At 41.6% G+C, this 20,526-nt stretch overlaps 1 long non-coding RNA gene across 4 annotated transcripts in view; it reads left to right on the forward strand.

The window, feature by feature from the left end:
- Positions 1 to 6,787, forward strand: part of LOC128339700 (uncharacterized) — a 56,844-nt gene extending 50,057 nt beyond the window's left edge. For 3 of the 4 annotated variants that reach the window (XR_008313177.1, XR_008313176.1, XR_008313174.1), the window contains one exon: positions 1,886 to 3,313. This is a non-coding gene — a long non-coding RNA (uncharacterized LOC128339700). Of the gene's footprint in view, positions 1 to 1,885; positions 3,314 to 6,442 lie in introns of those variants that run through there. The other variant, XR_008313175.1, reaches the window with a different exon arrangement.
- Positions 6,788 to 20,526: the final 13,739 nt, after the last annotated feature.

Genomic DNA, 20,526 nt, shown 5'->3' on the forward strand with positions numbered 1-20,526 from the left:
TTCTAAGAAAGGAAGGGAAGAGGGAAAGCACTTTGGTGCCCTTTTAGCAACCTTCCCCTTCAGCCCTTCCATGATGAGGGCAGAGGGGAGGCTGCCATGCCATTCCTGAGAACTGACTGCTTGAAGTATTCCACTTTGCCCTGCTTCATGGTGGGGTCAGCCCTGACACCGCATCCTACTCTTCACATCCTACTCTTGTGTTTTAACAGTCAGACTGTAACTGGTTGTTAAAACACAAAGAACAATGTTTTTTTGAAGGAGCAAGCAGAATTACTGTACACTGTTAGTCCACCCCACCCCCCCACCCCGTTTCTGCTGATTTCAGTGGCTACGTTATGGCATATTAACCTATTATTTCACCACATTGGACAGGGGTATTGTCTGTATCCCTGACACACCGTGAAATCACACTGTGAAATGTATTTAAAACAAAAACAAAAACCCCTGCTTCAGAGCAGCATGTTACACTGCCCTTAAGTAACTACCTCTTGAGATTTCTTCCTGTATTCTCTACAGCTCTTCAGCAACATTCCTTTGCTGTGGTGCTTTTTGGACCGGACTTCTGGGCAGAGGTCTATTCTCCTGTAGGCCTGGGGGGGGGCCTCCAAATGCTTGCCTTGGGGGGGCCTCCAAATGCTGAACGGCCTGCTAATTCAAGTGGCAAGATTGTCCATGCAAAATGTGGTCTCTCTCTCTCTCTGCAAGTCAGTGGGAAGTATCTTATTCAGAATCTCTTCTAAAAATACAAACAAACAAACAACTCTCCAGCTTTCTCTGAGTATGTTCTGGTGTAAAAAATAGTGCATTGCAGCTTATCTGGTGCCAGCAAGGATGGGGGCCCCAAAAAGCCTTTAGGTCCAGGCTCCAAGATTACCTAGGTGCACCTTTGTTCCTTTGAATTCAGAAAGAACAGTAAAAACTCGGTTGACTCCTTTTCTTTCTTCCAAAGGTTTTAGGTGAAGGAGTCAAAAACCTCATGATGAAAATAATTGGCCTATTTGGGGTTTTTTCATTTGTTTGTTTTTTAAAAACCCCAAACACTTCCTCACCACATGCTGTATCTACAGCTACCAGATTCAATGAGGTTCTGAAGATTAGCAAGTATGTCCATGAGTGAGCTACAGTTTAAAGTAGTTTAAAGTGTGAGTTGGAAATTTCTCTGTCAGCATACACTGGGGTGGGGTGGGGTGTTTATGATCTTAATTTGGCTCCACCCACCCCTCATAATGCCCTCTGGAATGTGGTAATACTGATTGCTAAGAGAGCTTTTCAATGTGAAAAGGAAAAAAGAAGGCTGCCATTTTGTTTGGGGGTTATCCAGGAGAGAGCTGTGTTATACATACAGCTGCTTATACGAGCTATAAAGGATAATTTTCTCGTATTAATGCCATAAATTCTGTAAAGCCAGAAAGGCTTCCCTCTGCATAATAGCTTAATTTTTCATTCTAATAACTGGCTGCCAGCTGAAATGAATGGGTGAAAAAACAAACATTTCTGTTCCATGACATGATCTATGACAGATGTACAGTTTTTGGAGGCCCCCAGGCGGGGTATCCTAATCCTCCCCCTCTTGCCCAATGGCAAGAAAGAGAATTAACACCAAGAAAAGAGAGTGAACTGTAAAGGAACTCCAAGAAAAATGACACCACTATCCTCTACTTAAAACTGTAATTGGCAATGAGCCCGATTTTAAACCACACTAAATATCCCGGATGTTTCAAAAGTGCTTGCAGACTATGTGTGTTGTGTCTACATATACATAAAACAATGAACATCTATCTTCCTAGTTCAAATAAAATGCCCATAATTTTTTGTAGATAAGCACAGATGGGGGGGGGAAACTTATTAAAAATAATTTAAAAGGACCTTTTTCTCTTGAGGAAAGAAAGAAAGAAAGAAAGAAAGAAAGAAAGAAAGAAAGAAAGAAAGAAAGAAAGAAAGAATTCCAGAGTGTGTGCATGACAGAGACATCTCTGGAATAGGTTCAGAGACGAAAAGGAAATTCTTTGCATTAAATGTTTACAATTCAAGCTGTTGCCGTGTGTAATATTTTTTGATTGTATTGGACTATTGGACTGCAGAATTACCAAATGGCTTCAGCTAAAGTGGCCATTACAGAAGTCAATAATTATGGTTCTGTCTGAGAGGCTATCCTATTACAGTGTGATAGAAATGAAAAAGAAAAGAAAATCACCAAAACCCCTGAGGTTTGAAAATGTGACAGAGACCCAGAAATCGGTAGTATGAACGATGGTATTGATATCCAGAACTGCATATTTGCTGGATGTGAATAGATTTTAAAAGAGTATCAGAAATATCTGAAGCATCTTCTCAGGCAAATATAAGAAGATAAAAGCACACATGTAGTTCTATAATGAATGCCTCTGAGGGCCAGTTTGGATGATACCATCAGCCCACAGGATTAGGGGATGCACTGAGAATGTGATCATTATGACATCCTGATGTCCTCCCCACATTCCTTTATCGTATTTGGGGCTGTCTATCTCAACAGCCCCTCTACAAGCACCTCCATATGATAAAGGAATATGCCAGGAGAATGTTGGGACATCCACAGAGGACATCATGATGGGTGCCGAATTGCATGGGCTGAGGAGGTATTATCCAAACTGGCCCTATTTGTGTTCAGTTTTGAAACTGGCCCTATTTTTGTCCAGTTTCCTCGTGCCTGGGCTGTACCATTTTTGTCTGTAGGTAGAGGGACATGGCCATTTCTGTGACAGATTGTTTATGTAGAGCAATGTAAAGGCTCCTGCCTGATTAAATAATTTCAAGCTATAGTCCTCCTAAACACACCTACAAGAAAGTAAGCAATCTTAGGGTTGCATTGCTAAATTGATCATTGACACGAATGTTAATTGACTAAATTTGCATATTTGGATATGAATAAGTCCAACAACTCTGGAAAGTGGTGGGTGGAGGGAGCACTTACATTGTTTTAAGAACATAAACATGGCATGATTGCCTTGAAAATAAGAGAAACAAAGTGCTGGAATATTTAGATGTCATTTTTCATCCAGTGGCAAAGCTTAAGGCTCTTCTATAATACAGGAACGTCTGCTAATCCATCTCTGATATCACTAGTGCCCATAGTTATACTCTGTCAAGACAGCATAAACCCTTCCTCCCTGCCAGCCTTAGAAGCTGATACATTTAACTGCCTCACTGGGGTGAGATTCATATCTTCAGATTAGCTCAGATTCAAATTCTATCGTAACACAGCGACCAGGAATGAAATAAGCTCACACATGACAAAGGAGTCTATAAAATAGGCTATACTATAATAAAGGTAAAGTGTGCCATTGAATCGGTGTCGACTCCTGGTGACCACAGAGCCCTGTGGTTGTCTTTGGTAGAATACAGGAGGGGTTTACCATTGCCTCCTCCTGCGCAGTATGAGATGATGCCTTTCAGCATCTCCCTATGTTGCTGCTGCCTGATATAGGTGTTCACCATGGTCTGGGAAACATACCAGTGGTGATTTGAACTAGCAACCTCTTGCTCACTAGGCAACTTATTTCCCTGCTATGCCATTAGGTGACATTCTATACATATTCCCACAGAAATTACCGTCAATGACAATAATATCTCTCTGTGTGTGGGTACATGTGTGTGTGTGTGTGTGTGTGCGCGCACAGAAGAAAAAAGGCTTTTGTCTACATCCACATTTGAATTTTATTTATACATATATAGATATTTAAATTATGCCCCCATGCCGGCAGGCAACACCATATGGCATATTTTGCATTCTCTCTCTCTCTCTCTCTCTCTCTCTCTCTCTCTCTCTCTCTCTCACACACACACACACACACACACACACACACACACACACAGAGGTCAGGTAGAATAATAATTCTGCATTATGACAGAACTCTGTATTGTGCAGCAAGTTCAGAAAACAAGGCTGGTATGTTGGGAGAAAAACACAAATGTAGCAGCTGCATAAATGTCTTCGGGAAAATAAAATTTTAAAAAAGTAAATAAAATCAACGTACAGTTAGCTCTATCGCTTGTGCTCCTACCAACTCTGATGACCTCTTATCATAATTGGGGTTGTGACATGAAAGAAACAATATCCCCATGAAGACATACGAGTATCCATCCCCAGTTGCTTTTCTAATGGCCATGGGCTCCTTAGGTTTGCTATTGTCTTCATTATATGCTTGCTCTTGTATTGTCTTTATTTTTTGAATTAAAAGCATTCCAATTAGTTCAATATGTCTGGAACCTTCTCTAGTGCACACGCTTCTATATCAGAATCACTTTTCAAATTGAACTACACATATTTTTAAAAATGGAATCACCTCAATGGTTTTAAATCACTTTCTGAAGTGCAAAGTAATTTAAAATTACTGGAGTGCTTCCAATTTTTATTAGTGATTGAATTTGGAAGCAACTGAGGGTCTTCTGGGCTTGTGCAGTGTAGTGTGACTTAAAATTACAAGTCCTTTGCATTTTCTTTCTTTTTAAAAAATAGTTGATTTTTACAAAGAATTGAAGCCAGTGAGATAACTGTGAACACTATTTTGAAGAACCAGTTCTTATTTAGAAAAAGGGATGTGCACACGCATACACGTTGGCTATTTGTGTGGTGATGCTGGATGGGGCTGCAAGGAGGAATGCTGCAGTCCTGCACCCACACTTTTGGGGAGAGCACCGGTGGGGGAAAAGTGGCAAGGCAGGGATGGGAAGGCAGGAAGCCACCTCCCTGCCCCTTAAAGTGACTCTCCCACCCTCCCAGGAGTGCACAGAACAGGTTCCGTGCACATCGCTATTTACAAGGGATGGCCCTTAGGGTAGGGTATTTTCTGGTAGGGTCCCCAATTGCAATCACTGTCCCCAACTGCAATCTAACAGAAATTTCAGGGATGCCTTTTAATATTTTTGTTACTATGAGTTTCTGGAGTTGCCATTCTTCAAATTTCAGACCATGTCTCTCCCCCCCACACCATAAGGCTCTCTACAAATTAAAGGAGGTTGGAAGAGCAAATATATCTTGTCCTTCCGAGTAGCTTTTACTGGTTTCTCCTGTGTGTTTCTTTTTAGAATATGAGCCCTTTCGTTTTAGAGATTCATCTTTAAGAACTTTTGTTGAAAAGAATGCATAAATTATACAAATAATAGTAATGATATGATATGATATGACCAGTTGCAGGGGAGCTACAGCAGGAAGAGAGAACATATCCTCACCGCTAGCCTGTGGGCTCCCCAGAGGCATCTGGTGGGCCACTGTGTGAAACAGGATACTGGACTAGATAGGCCTTGTGCCTGATCCAGCAGGGCAGTTATTATGATATGATATGATAATCTAGAAACTATTTCCAGGAGAGCTTGAAAAATTATGATCTTTATGGACAGACAACCAGAGCACCTGAAGGCGAGTGGGCGGTACTGAAAAACTCAGGGTGACTCACCAATATGTTGGTATATAAAAAATCTGAAGAGAGCCAATACCTCTCACAAACTGCTCCCATGTACATAAATGGGGCAGAATGTTGATGGGCTCAGGATGCAGTTAACAGATAAGCGAATGCAAGGTGAAACTAATGCAACTCTGTGAAGTGAGCGGGGTGTGGGTTCCTTTTTCCCACTCTTTCCCCCCACAAAATAGTTGGGAAATTTTTCATAAATGTAATGTTTTCATCAATATTTTCTAAGATTGTAGGGAGGAAAAGGAAAATTTAGTTATAAAGAGGTTATATCTAAATTTTGATAGTTTATTGTGTGACTGTGCATGTGCACATACAATGATCAGCGGATCTACCTCTTACAACCAGTTCTGCATAGCCAATTTCACTCACAACCCACACTATTGACTTTAGCCTGACCCACTGCACATAACTCTTTTCATTTAAGGAACAGTGGCTGACATCCAGACTAATGCTGTGCTGGCACTATGGGGTGACTTTTGCCGATGTCCCCTTCCCTCTGATGCTCACTGTGCCTCCTGAAAATATTGGGGTGGGAGGTCACATGGGGAGACTGGCAAAAATTGCCCTTCCCCATAGTATCAGTGCAGGGTTAGTAGAGACAGTATCTACATAATATCATAGGCAATCCACCACGAAAATGGTGAGATCTCTTTGGGATTTGCCTGTCTTTCCCTGTCCGGTCCTCCCAGCTGCAAGTAGAGGAGGAGGAGGAGGAAGCTAAAAACTGCTCACCTATAATACTGCATTAAACCCAGAGCGTCTAAATGTAAAAACTATGATTAATATTTGAATATCTACATACACAGCTTCAAATGGTTAGTTGTCCCCCCGCCCCACCAGATACACACATGTGCGTGCACACGTCACAGGCAAAACAATGTACCACATTCCTTACACGAAAAGGTTCAATGGGTCAAGGTAAAATCAGCATTGTGGATGAGGTTGGCATCATGGCAACATTTACTTGATCTGAGGTCTTCATGCTCTTACAGATGCAGCATTAAGGGCTGACTACCTGAATAACAGTGCGAGTAATTGAAGAGACAACATCTTAGCATCAAGAATCAGCAGTCTGCAAAGGAAATGGCAAAATTTATTGTACAGTGCATGTTTAATATTTGATACACACAGCCTTTGTAATGGAGCTGGATTCAAAGATCTTTTTCCCCCCATCTGTAGTTATGAGAAGCCTATTATTAAAAGCTATGAGACTAGTTTAACAAATAAGCCAATCAATGAGCAAGCGGAGTTTGGTATTGTGTTTCAAAAAATGCTTTAATTTAAAAAAAATACTGTATGCTCGCTCCCGTTTCCTGCTCTCAACTGTGCTAATAAAACTTTCAGTTTAGCTAATGCTGTTTAGCTAAACAAATTGGACAACTGCACCATTTAGACTGAAGGAAAAGTTTCCATTAGTGACTGAAAAGCTCTCTGCCTTCTCAGCTAGTAATTTTCTGCAAAGCCAGCATCACAGCCTACATAACTAGGGGCAGAATGGAAAGCTGGAATTAAATACAGTGGTCCCTCTACTTACGAAATTAATCCGTTCCGAATGCACATTTGTAAGTCGAAAAGTTCGTAAGTCGAAAAGCGGTTTCCCATAGGAATGCATTGGGAACGGATTAATGCGTTCCGGAGCCTAGAAAAAAGACCCAGACCCCCAGTAAGGCTTGCAAACTGCACAGGAACATTTCTTTTCAAGAATAAACAGGCAGTAAACAGGCAGGCAAGTCAAGGAAACCGCATGTAAAATTCGTAAGTCGAGGAAACCCCATCTAAAAATTTGTAAGTCGAAAAAACCGCATCTAAAACCGGATCTAAAACTGCCGTTTGTAACTCGAAAAATACTTATGTCGAGTAGTTCGTAAGTCGAGGGACCACTGTAATATTCTGCTTTGTTATGATATGTGTTGGAGGCAGCAGCTAACTCCAGCGTGTCATCTCTCCTCCAATTTGGAACCCCTAGCAATCTCAGCCGGTGTTGAACTTGTAAGGATCAATGAGCTAGGATAGGTTAAACAAGGAACATTAACATAATCTAATATATACTATACTAAGCAATAGGAAGAGGAGGAAGAGGACTATGTTCTGGCTGGGTTTTGTCAAGCCTAAGTGCCACAGCGCTTTGTGGGCAACCTAGCATCTTATTTTCCCTAGTCTCTTGGTTTTTCTCCCTCATTTCTCTCTCTGTGTATATAGTGCTTGATGTCCCTATTAGTCAATCTTAAAGATAAAGGCAGAGAAGAACCTGGAACCTTAGACCAGAATTTTGAATTCAGGTTTCTTCATGGCCTCTTTAAAAAGACGTCCTCAAGAGAAATCAAAATATCAGTTTAAACCAGGAAAAAGATTTGCACTTGCGCCTCTTCTCCTCAAGCTAGTAACTTTCAAGCCAATGAGGGGGAAAATGTTGATGGCTGCAGAACCACCAGAAATATTCTTAATTAAGTCATACAGTACTGAGAAGGGTTAATGCTGTTTGAAAGAAAAAGCTCTCATTCTAATAGCCAGATTACTTAGAATGCACTGCTGGGTCAGCACTGTAATTAAGAAAATTGCCTTTAGTGTGCTTGTTTGGTATTGCTATTATCATCTTTTTTCATCTTTTAACAAGAGTAAACTACTTGAAGATGTCCTCATTTACTCTTCTTGCTTCTAATAACCTCTGAACCCATCAAGTCCATACCCTTCTAGCATTTAATGGCCTAAATGAGTTACTTTATCATCTAGGTCAACCCTAAAGTCGTTTACATTTTTTTCTTGACCTCTAGCCCCTCTGCCCCTGACTATTATTTTGACAGCTATCATTAATGCCGTGTCCTGGGCAACCACACATTGACTAAGATGGATGGCAAAACGGCCAAGGAGTTGAAAGCAAGATGTACATTTTCATCTTCCTCATGATTAAAATCAAAACCATATGAAACCGCTGAATCTAGCAACTGTAGAACAAGTTAGCCAGATTCTGAACATCCTACTATGTGCTCTTGAAAGAAGTTAGAAAGAGAGAATAGTTTCCTACCAAACAAAAAGACCTCATAGAATAACAGTTCTAACTTAGATGATCCAACATTTTGGATGGTGATCCTTACCAAACAAATGATGAATTCACACTGTGATTTTATGGGTGCACTTCCATGGTAGCTCTCTGCACTCTCGATAAAATGCTCAGAGAGATTAAACAAAGCAGAGAACACATTTGTGAAAAAGGTATCATCTTTCACACAGCCCCAGGTGTTAAATTTCAGTGTCCACTCTGATACTATGATTATTGCCATCTATGGTATAATAACAGGAAAGAGGGACAATGCAATTACAGTTCCATGTGGCTGCATTCAGCATTGTTCACCCTGCCTGTCCACTGGGTATACTTTGGAAAAATGCATATTTCACTTCCATGGGACCAAATAGGTATGGCCTCTATTTGTAAATGATGAAAAGGACAGTCACACTGGAGGGGAGGTATAGTACACAAAGGTGCTTCCATGAAAAAGCATTTGTGGATTATTTCTGTTCTGCCTCAGAGTGTACATTATTCACATGCCACACATGCAGTCCCTGTTCCAATCACTGCTGGCCCACATGCAGCAGCAGAATCAGCAGCAACAAGAAGTAAGTAAATACATCCAAACTGGCTGGCATTCAGACTAACACAGTGCTGGTGCAGCAGGGGTGCAACTATTTTTGCTGATCTCTCCTTCCTTCTGAAGCCCACTGTACCTTCTGAAGATCTGTCCCTGAGGTTTGCATGGCCCCAGGGACATATTTTCAGGAGGTACCGTGGGCCTCAGAGGTAAGGCCTCAAAAATTGCCCCTCCCATCTAGTCCCAGCGCTGTTTTAGTCTAGACATCAGCCACTGTATTTGCATCCCTTTATAGGAAAGCAGTTTAAAGTCATGCTGTCGAGTCAGTGTCAACTCCTGGCGCCCACAGAGCCCTGTGGTTTTCTTTGGTAGAATATAGGAGGGGTTTACTATTTACCCACGCTGTATGAGATGATGCCTTTCAGCATCTTCCTATATTGCTGCTGCCCAGTGTAGGTGTTTCCTATTGTCTGGGGAACATACCAGCGGGGATTTGAACCAGCAACTAGGCTTGTGCATTTCGATTCGGGTACAAAACATTTTGTGCCCAAAAGTGGCAATTTCTGAGGTTTTGAACCAAAACAAAATCAAGAATTAAAAAGCAGAGATTTTTGTTTCCAAATCGAAATGACTGTGTTTCAGACAGAATGCTTTGTTCTTCAGAAAAGCATTGCAATTCAAATTGACTTCTCTGACTCTCTCCACTCCAGCTGAGGCACTGAGTGATTAGCAGAAGATGATATGCAAAAAGCTCATGAACGGTTTAGTTAAGTATGTGTTGTATTCAGTGTGATTGAAATGAAAACTGACCTTGTAAAGGGATTTGGAAGACAGCATTTTGAGACAGAAATACCCAAATATCTTTGGGAGCTCAATGCAATTCCAAAGCTCTTGCTAAAAGCCATGGTATAAATTGTGTGGAGAAGCTTTTCGAGAAGCTGGTTAGGAAAGTTCTGAAATTACACAGGTTTTTCTTTCCAAAGGTTTAGAAAGAATCTCTTGACTTGTTCAGGACTCTTTTGAAGAGCGATTTTGTTTTTCTTCTGATTTTTATGAGTTATAGTTGTGTCTAAGTTTTGTTGCCCAAGTTGAGCAGTCTCATGTAATTTAGGCCACAATGTAATTTGGTGGGACATGATGTCTAAGCCAGTGGTTCACAACTTTTGCCATTGCAGGGAGAGGTCATCCACATGGGACTACAGGAGACAAAAGGAGGGTGGGGTGGGGAATACCCCTGTCAATCTATTGACATCCCCAGGAATCTTAGTTGCTTCTCTCTTTCTTGTAACCATGATCCATGGTTTTGCACTTTCTTAAATGCAGTGATGATAAATCTCAACAATTCTGAACAGTAGGCTGATTTGTTTGGGCTACTGCTCACTCCACTTCAGTTAAATGAACATTTGAAGCTGTTCCATAGTACCAAAGCAGTCTTATTTTATTTTTATTTATTTTTTAACATTTTATATCCTGCTCTTCCTCCAAGGAGCCCAGAGCAGTGTACTACATACTTAGGTTTCTCCTCACAACAACCCTGTGAAGTAGGCTAGGCTGAGAGAAGTGTCTGGCCCAGAGTCACCCAGCAGGTCTCATGGCTGAATGGGGATTTGAACTCGGGTTTTCCTGGTCATAGTCCAACACTCTAACCACTACACCATGCTGGCTCATTGGTCTATCTTGCTATCTCAAATGGCATGTGGTCACTGTTCCATGGGGAGGGAGTGTTTTTATTGAAAGATTGCTTGAATCCACAAATGGGTTGTGCTGCTGTGCTAGTGCCACAGGGACAGGCTCACGCCCCCTGCAAAATTCTCAAATAACTGTGCCAAAAAATTAAGTGTCATCGTTGTTCATCATTCTCTTTACTCTTTCAACTTGTTTATGTGGGGCTTCAGGGGCAAAACAGTGGGTTGGGTGGCAGTGTCCCAAGGGCTGATTTCTTAGGAATTTTTGAGGTTTATGCATCTTTAAGATTTTTCCCCATAGGGAATAATGGAGGTTTCAGCATCCCCATAACTCCACCTGGGGGGCACTGGGATGGCCCGAAGTGAGTGGTGGTGTAGTACACAGAGGGTGCCAATCACCCCCCTGGACTGCTAACCCATTGGGGTACTGGGCTTTGCTGTTTCTGAGGTGTTGAGTTTAGATTCTCTGGTAGCAAATGAGATTTTTTAATGAAAAACCATGAATCCACTCTCATATGCTACTAGAGAATCTACTCTCAGAACACCTCTAGAACAACAAAACCCTGTACTTCATGGGTTGGCAACCTATGTGTGTGTGTGGCACCCTATGTGCACTACACTGCCACTTGCTCTGCCCCCCCCAGTGCCCCCCCAATGGCATTATGGGACTGCAGAAACCTCCATTATACCCTACGAGGAAAATCTGAAAGACGCATAACTTCATTAATTCTTTAAAAATCAGCCCTTTGCCAAATTCCTCTGAAAAAATTGTGGTAGCTTCCTTGTACCAACTGGGCACTACCACCAACTACACTCCACTCTGGGCCACTCCTCCCCTGCATGAAGCCATACTTTTCCTGAAACCTCCATCATACCCTATGGGGAAAATCTGAAAGAAGTGCAAACCTCAAAAATACACCAAAAATCAGCAGTTTACCCAATTCCACCCACTCTTTTGACCATGTGACCCATTTTTAAATCTGAATTAATTCAGATTCAGATTCAGATTAATTCGGATACAAAACAAAACTGGGGTGATTCGGAAGGCTTAATTTTGGACAAAACACAAAATGGGGTTGATTTGGATTTGGTACAAATTGAAATAGAAAAAATACAAAATGCGCAACCCTACCAGCAACCTCTTGCTCCCTAGGCAAGTTACGTCCCCGCTGCACTGTTATGTGGCTATGAAAGCAGTTTAGCTGATGTGAAACCCAACCGTGCCCATTTGCTTGGAAATAAGTCCCACTGTGTGTCAAATAAGTGTGCAAAAGGTTGCAGGTTAGGAAGAAGGCAGACTTGATGTATATAGAAGCGCATTAGGGTCAGGCTGGAAGTGGCCTTACAGTGTTCAGTTCAAGGATACCTAATTTGCTCCAGAATCAAGCTGTGAAAAAAAAATGGTTCTGCAACAGAAGGTGGCTGTGCACATGCTGCTTGGCTGCCCTCCTGTCATGTCACTAAGAAATCTTTTTTAATTCTCTGGAGCAGTTTTACACTTTTAAAAAAGTTTCCTTTTCTTTGTTCATGAAATGAAGAAACAAATGAAATGACCGATGTGTGGATGTTCATATGGAACGTAAATAAAATAAAATAAAATAAAATGGCATACAGTGTATCTGAAGCATGGGACAAGGACAAGGAACTGGTTTGGATGGTACATCAGCTGGTCTACCCTAAGTGTATGCGGGAGGAGCATGGGTATGCACATCTCCTCCTCAAGGGCATCAGGCTGGGATGAGACAGGCACACACGCTCTCTTCCCCCACACATTTAAATAGGTGGCAAAAGTATCATTAGAAACAAAGACTGATGGGAGAGCCACTGAGTCATACGTATTCATACATTTGACATTTCATTAGTGAAGCCAGGAAGAAGCTGGACTCACCTTGTTACAACTGAGGGATCCCTTGTCTGATCCCCCCCCCGCCTTAAGTCTGTCTTCAGCCTTTATGGTACAGCTCTCAACTTCATTGCCCTATTGTGAACACAGTCTAACTGTTGACAGCAAAATGCAAATTATTCTTGTTCAAAGTGACTCTGATTGTAGCTGATTGGCCTCCACAATAAACATAAAGGAGTGGAATCGCATCCAGGCTGAAAGGACAGGCGATACCTCAAGCGGTTCAGTGCATTTGAAAAGGGATTCAACAAACTGAATGAGATGTTAAAATGAAATCTGCTCCGATAGAATTTCCTAATACATTTGGCATTTCAGAGAGTGGAGTAATCAAGGAATTAGTGAGGAAAGAGCAACATTAGTAACCAACTGTGATCTAAAAGTCTGCAGAAGTACTAAATCCCTAGAGGCTGATTAAAATGTAAAATCAGCTGCTGAAGTAAAGCAACAGGAGATGGTATGAAAAAGATCACCCACACCCCCAGGGAAAAAAGAGAAAAGCACTATTGAAAAGGTAATACTCAGCGTCTTTGTTTTAAGAATGACCTCGGCTGATGGAAAATCACAGTTCATCAACAGACCTGACATCAAACCTTTTCATTAATAAGGGATTAAGTTTTGAAATTATAGTACATATTTGCTGTAAGCAGCAATATTTAGGATTGTAACCATTGTCTTGATTGGCTTTGGAGCAGACATATTTATTATGATAACACATGGCCACAGTGACAATCATAACAGTAAATATATTTATTACTACAATGCATATGCATAGGAAAGGGAGCTGCTAAATGTAAGATGACCTTGGTCTTTCCATTGCGTGAATATCTTTCAAAACTATGACCCTACCACTCCCAAAGCTACCCCAACTGTGTGTACTTGGGAACTCGGACTTATTTGGATGTAAACATGCTCAGGGTCCTAGAAAATGTGCAAGGGTCCCCTGTTGCTTGAAGTATTGGTGGTTTTATGTCACTCCTTCCTTCCTTCCTTCCTTCCTTCCTTCCTTTTTAAAAAATTGGATTGCAAGCTGCCTTGAGCATTTAGGAAAAGCAGCATAACATGTTTTAAATAAATATAGAACCAACCTGTAAGCCAGTCAAGTACATGCTGGGAATGCATAGTACAACAGAGGCTTAACATTTGCAGTGAGTGATGAGCTCTTAAAAAACCATTTAAGTAGCATTTAAAGGGTTCAAAACAGCATAGTAATAATCAGTCCCCAGTTCTCGTACTGCATCCTCCATGCATTAACCCATATCTGCAGCATAGTTATCAGATAGGGCAAGATCTGAAACTCAGATTACTTGATTATATTGAATTCCCAAAGACAGTGGCCGCATTCATATGTAACATGCAAGTGCTGGTCCAATGGACCCGCAGTTCCCCTCCCCACCCCAGTTTCCTGTCCTCATTCAGATGAAACAGAGAGTAGCATCTCTGCAGTCAGGGAGATTGCAGAGAGGAGTGGGAACTGGCTGTATGGGCTTCCTTATTGCTTGAAGGACAGCCTACACAGCCAATCATACATGGAGAGAGAGAGGAGCTTCCTCCCTCAACTATGGTCCAATTGAATGCAGCTTCCAGTGCTACTTTAGGACATAACGACAGCAGGCTGGAACCCTGGTTATGAGCAGCTAAACTCACTACAAATCGAGGGTTCAAACTGGAGTACGCAGAGCATGACCTCAGGTAATTTCCAGATGGGACCAGAGTTGCACACATTCAGATGTAACAGTAAGGAAACCTCTTGCCCATGCAACTCCAGTTCTATGTTATGTGCAGCCACAGAATACAAATATCTAATACAGCAAGAGAAGGTATCTTTGTTTTCTTAGCATTAGAATGACAAAGGAAGAGGAAAGGAGGACATGTTGCACCTTCCAGGCATGGTCCAAAAGGGAAGGATTTGAAGGAGCTTTGCAGAGAGAATATAAAGTGAGGAGCCTATCTTTAGAATGAGTTCAAAAAAAGATTCACTTTTCACTCACAAATCCTCACCATTTTACCTTATTTTCTAGAAACACATATCTTGCCCCATCTCCCATACCCTAAGTAGGCAATGAACAACAGGGTTAAATTGGGATTCAGAGATAAAACAATACTCTGCAGCAAACATGATTGTGCCATGAACCCAAGCCACCATATTTCCTGCTGGGGCATGTTCTTGCTTATCTTATGCTGGTGCCCAATGTTGGCCACAGTCCCAGAGTACCTGAACTACATTTCTAGGTCTCTCTGACCTAGAGTTGTAAAACCGCAAATGGCACACAGCATTCCTAGCCTAAGCTGCCAAGAGGAAACAACTGAACTGTGTGTGGGGGGGGGGCGGGGGGGGTGGGCTGAGGGGGAAGAGATGTAAGTTAATATAGCTCCTAATACAGTAGAAACATATTTGAATATCAAAGGTGACAACTGAGCCACAGGTAACAAAGGAGTGTATAGTGCTGGATCATAGAAACTCTCAGGATTATACATTCCGCATTTAATGGGCATAGTTATCTGATTAGCAGAGATCACCTTTGTGACCAACCCAGGAAGTACTAATGACTCTCAATGAGTTTTCTTTGCCCTCAGTGATATCATCACATAGATAAATCTGATCGACAAAGTAGTACTGTAATGCCATCATGTTCATAGGAACTCTGAGGATGATGCGTTCAGCAAACATTAAGACTCTGGGGGCTTCTGGGAAGAAAAAAATATATCCAAGTTCCTCATATCTGGTTGCAGGTGACAAGGCAAAGGTAAGGCTCTCTCACCATGGATTCCTTTTGCAATTCCTGGATGCTGAAAAGAGCAAGATGGCTGTTTTCATAGTTAAAGCAACCTAGGACCCAATTCTGACACAGCAAGCAGCTGAACTAGCTGACCTTTTAAGGAATACGTCAAAGTTCAGGTTGAGATTCAAGTGGGTGCACTGCAATATAGGCAAAGGCGATAGCAAAAGCTATAAAGAGGTTATAGTGGTGCTTGATACTCACTGGATCATTGGTTAAGAAAGGTATTAAAAATGTACCCCTGAATTATGGAAAGAAATTTAATAAAAGCAAACACATGCCTCCTATTAAGCAAAAAGCTTGGCAATCAGAGGTATCCCTGATTGACCATATTGGCTTTGTTTAGCTTCTGATCTAGAAACAAAATAGATCAAATGGACTTTATTTGTCATTGTCCCCTGTGAACTTTCTGGCCATGTGTAGATAGGTGAACAACAATCAGTTAAAAGATTACAACTACTCAGGGGAATGTATCTTAATGAAGGAGAGTATCAGTGTCATACTGTCTATGGTCTTTTGTGATCAATAATCCCAGAGATATGACTTAAGGACTGCCTTTCCCCCCTTCTTTTTTCTTTTTACAACATTGCCTGCAACATTGCAGGCTTCTCACCTGTAGACTATTAAGGATTCAGGAGACTTATTTCATTCATTCATTCATTCATTCATTCATAGCTCACTCTTCTTCCAAAGAGCCCAGAGCAGTATATATGGTTATATTTGTCCTCACAACAACCCTGTGAGGTAGGTTAGGCTGAGATATGTGTGACTGGCCCACAGTCTCCCCGGTCCTAGTCCAGCTTTGGATGACATCATAAGACTGCATGCATACTAGACAATTTCAAATCCCCATTGTTACCTATGGTAAAAATGTTCAAAATCAGTAAAAACAAATCATTAAAAATCAACCAATTGCCCCATGGCCTTGAAATTTGGTTGTTAGGTGGCACCCATGGGGATCTAATGACCACCCAAATTTGGTGCCTGTAGGACCTTGTTAAGTGGTTCGAATCAGTCCAAATCCAAAGTGAATCAAAGCAAATACAAATAGAATCTGGGGTGATTGTGTGTGTGTGTGTGGGGGGGGTAAATTTGGATATAAAACAAATCGGGGTGATTTCCTCCCTACAGAAGGATGACATATGACAGTCAAAGTTGGTGGAGTGGGAAATGGGAGCTCAGAAAAATGTAACTCTTTATCATAGCCCCTGATTGTGAGACTTCTTAAATGATTAATAAGAAGTCCTTATTTCTGGACTAAATTTGTTAAATGTATTTGTTATATCCATATTATACCCTCCTCGCCACACATGTATTTCTGTATGTATAGTAATTGAAAATAACTATAACGGGTGGTAGCAACGACACCTGGATTTCTTGGAACAAGCTGGAACATATTCAGTTGAACATCATCTCTTTTTAAGACGGTGGGAGTTCTTTATGTAACTTATTTCAAAGCTCTTTTGTCTTTAGTATGAACTTCCTTTCCTTTCTCAATATGTGCAGTTACATTTTTTTGTAAAGATGACTATTCATAATACCCTAAGGTGTACTGTACCCAGACCACTAAACCATGTGGTGCCTGTTTTAAATTGGTTCTCATGAGCAGCTTTCTCTGCATTGTGGGTTTGCAAAACTGCAGTGAAAGTTGATTTCTCCACAAAGGGGATCAACTCCCATTGATTTCCTCGCTTCATAGAAATAGTTATATAGGGAAGTACTTAAAAGGGGCCGACATGCAGAAGCTAGGCATACAGTACTTAGTTAAGAGTTAGTCCCATTGAACTCAGTGGGGTTTATTTCCAAGTATTCATGAATCAGGTAATAACTTGAAGAAAGTTGTCCAAAATGAAAGTTGCCCCAAATAAGGCAGCTTCAGGTTTTAGGAAGTCCTTAGCAAACTCTTCTCCCTCCATGAGTCCCTGGGTGAACCCCAAGAGAGTCACTTGCCACCATCACACAATAGCTACGGGCACAGGGGTTGTCTCAAGGACCAACAGGGCCCACTTGAGAGTTCTGGACCCTTGGCAGCTGTCCAACTGTGCCAACCTCTGATGCCATCCCTGCCAACTATAATATTGCCTTGCTCTTTTCTGACCCGGTAGCCAGACCTCTTGCAGTGCGATGTCTGGGTACCCCACTAAGTTGTGATCTGCCTTTTAAATGAGTACTAGCACACCAGAAGCTGTGCTATTGTGACCGAACAACATGGATACATTGTTTCTCCTTCGTGTTTTTCATTTCCTGTTTGTCATGTTAAGTTCTGCAGAACCAGGGAACTACTCATCTATTTATATCCAACTGTTTACCTGCCTGTACTCTTTGGACAGAATAGGTCAGAAATGCAACACATCTTTCATATACAATCTTGTAGTTTAAAACAGGCTTTTTGTGTGTGCATTTATATCAAGGCACAGGAGAATAACACAAACAAACTCATCCACATAGGTGTAAACTATCCCTCTGTAAACTCTGCTTATTAAGAACTGACTAGAAGGAACTGTTTAAAAAGGTGTTCTCTTTTATTTATTAATCTAATTGCTCTCCTTTTATTTATTAAACTAATTGCAGCACTCTGCCAGCGGGAATTGCATTATCACCATTACCCCTTAATCTGAGTCCTGAGCACCATCTTTAATGTTGTAGTTCAGTAATTTGAAAACCTTCTGCTGTGTTATTGCTGCACAATGCATTATTACCCTCGTAAACAAAATATTGTGGTTTCTTGATCATAAAAACAGTAGGTAGGTGATGAGAGCTCAGAATATAAAGCTGGCATTGCATCATCAGAAGTCTTCCAATGTTCTGAACTCATTTCCCTGGCTCCCTTCACAAGTAAATTTTGTAGCAGATTGGTATTTCTTAATGGAAAGGGGAAGCAACAAAGATTTCTGGGTCTTGCCTTCTTAATAATTACCCCTCTTAACAAATGGCAGCCAACTAGAATGCTTTGCACATGGGCTGAAATTTATACATTTAGTTCTGTGACGGGAAGCTTAGTATCTTTGACCTAAAAATATTCACTGTTAAGTTAGTTCCACTGAAATTTACTGTTAAATATGTTCTACAAACTGCCTGTGCCACAATGGGGTTCTAACACATGTGGTGAAGACACTGCACAAGAGGGCAGTTCCAGAACTCTTGGCCAATCACACATCTCACCCCACTTCCCAATGGACATAGTGTGTGACATGCGATTGCTCAAAAGGCCAGTAGTACCAGTGCTGTCCTCTTGAGTCTTAGAGCCCCACAATGGGACAGCAACACTCATGTTATGCTGTGGGACATGTAAGCCATTACAGTGACAAAGCAATGGTTATGCAAATTCTATCCAGAGCAATATCCTAGAGCAGGGGTTCCCATAACAATAAAATAAATTGAAGCTGGGGATGATGGGAGTTGTATTTCAGCAATATTTGGAATACCACAATTGGCAAACATCTAAAAACAATTTTACATTTTAAAGCAAATATATCACTCAGACATCACTTTTATATTATTGCTGTGCCAAACTTCCTTTCCCAGAAGACCTGTCTATCTCCACCTTGATGAGTTTTCACCACCACCCAAGTACTGGCATAGCCTGGGTGTTCACACCCATCCCTGTGGCCCTGCTGGGCATGCACAGCACTCATGTGCCAGTGCTGACCCCTTGCATGTGAAGTTACTTGCAAAGGGGCATGGCTAGAGCCCAGAAGGGCCATGTAAGCCCTCCAGAGCTCATTCCCAGCTGGCGTTTGCAGGCTGGTGCGTGTGTTTTCCCGTTTCTCTCCCTCAAAAGGAAAATAGAAGCACCAGCCAGCAAACACCAGCTGGGAAATGAGTGCTGGCTGTGGAGTGCTGGCTGCGGGGATCCAAGGCAGGCGGCTCCCAGGAGCTGGGCGGCCCAAGCTCCTTGAACCTGTCGGCTCTATTATAGCTCCACCTCTGCACCCAAGACTTTTGGCCTGGCTGAGGCTTGCTTTTATTTTTCTTAGCTTTGGGGGGTTTGTCATTGATTCTGTACCATATTCTGTTCCTGCTACTCCTGCTGATTGCTCCACCTGCTTACTGGCCTGGTGGATGGAAAGTTGTATGTTCATTGTTTTAAACATTTGGTGTAAGCCACTTTGGGGATCTCTATAGTAATAACAAGGTGGGATATACATACACACATACATCCTGATTGTGGCACTACTTTAATTGCAGTGAATTCCACTGACACTTTTGAGAGCCTGAAGAATCACACTATGTTGTCCTTTTTCTCCATTCAAGTAGCAGAAGAAACATTCTGAAAGAACAGTTATTCCCTAAGTTACACCACCCCCAACTCCAATAGTGATGGCATCATCTCTAGAAGAAAAACAAAAGAATATAGGGTAGATACAAACTATGCTGCAGGCATCCCTTCATAGATATTTTTCTTGCTCAGTGTAATCTCCACGGCATTTTGGTAGCCTGTCTTTTCCAGCTGCATATCCTCCTTCAGTTCTTTTTTCCTCCTTTTTTTTAAAAAAAGTTGCTGCTTTGTGTGTGTCAATTTATAACAAAATGTTAGAAACATGTCTGCCTTCCATTTCTTGACTTATGTTCCCAGAACAGACTTTGCAAACGGCCTGAATAAATATTGCTATGGTCAGAGAAGGAGGAAAAAACAGAAGAGAAACCTATCATAGTGCTGCTGATGGTTGCTTTCTTCAGAGGGTGCCAGCTGGCTTTAGATGTGTCCAACAGCTATGTGGCTGTGCTTGGCTCTTTTATATTATTCGTAAAAGCTTGGACAAGCCTGCATTTTGCTTTTAATGTTCATATACAAATTGCATTGACTCTTAGTTAAATGCAGCTGAGAGTTCGTCTCCTCCAAACCGCCCCACCCCCGCCAAAACTTACTGTTCTGTAGTGTTTCTTTAAAACCACATTTACCTTTACCAGTTCTCTTCATGAGAGGTAGCTCTAAACTCTTCTTTTTTTGCAGCTTCTCCCCTCTACTCCCAAATATCATCTCCATATTAAGATAAGAATATCTGAGCTTCTTACTATGAGCCTGAGATCTTTACCCAGGGGGAGTGTGGGATGGGGCACGGTGGTGGTGGTTGCAGGGAGGGTGAGGGAGTGAGGAGGGGAGAGTTCCCCCGTTACCATTCGGGA

Source organism: Hemicordylus capensis, chromosome 1, assembly GCF_027244095.1.
Source record: "Hemicordylus capensis ecotype Gifberg chromosome 1, rHemCap1.1.pri, whole genome shotgun sequence".
In the NCBI taxonomy this organism is placed as follows: Eukaryota; Metazoa; Chordata; class Lepidosauria; order Squamata; family Cordylidae; genus Hemicordylus; species Hemicordylus capensis.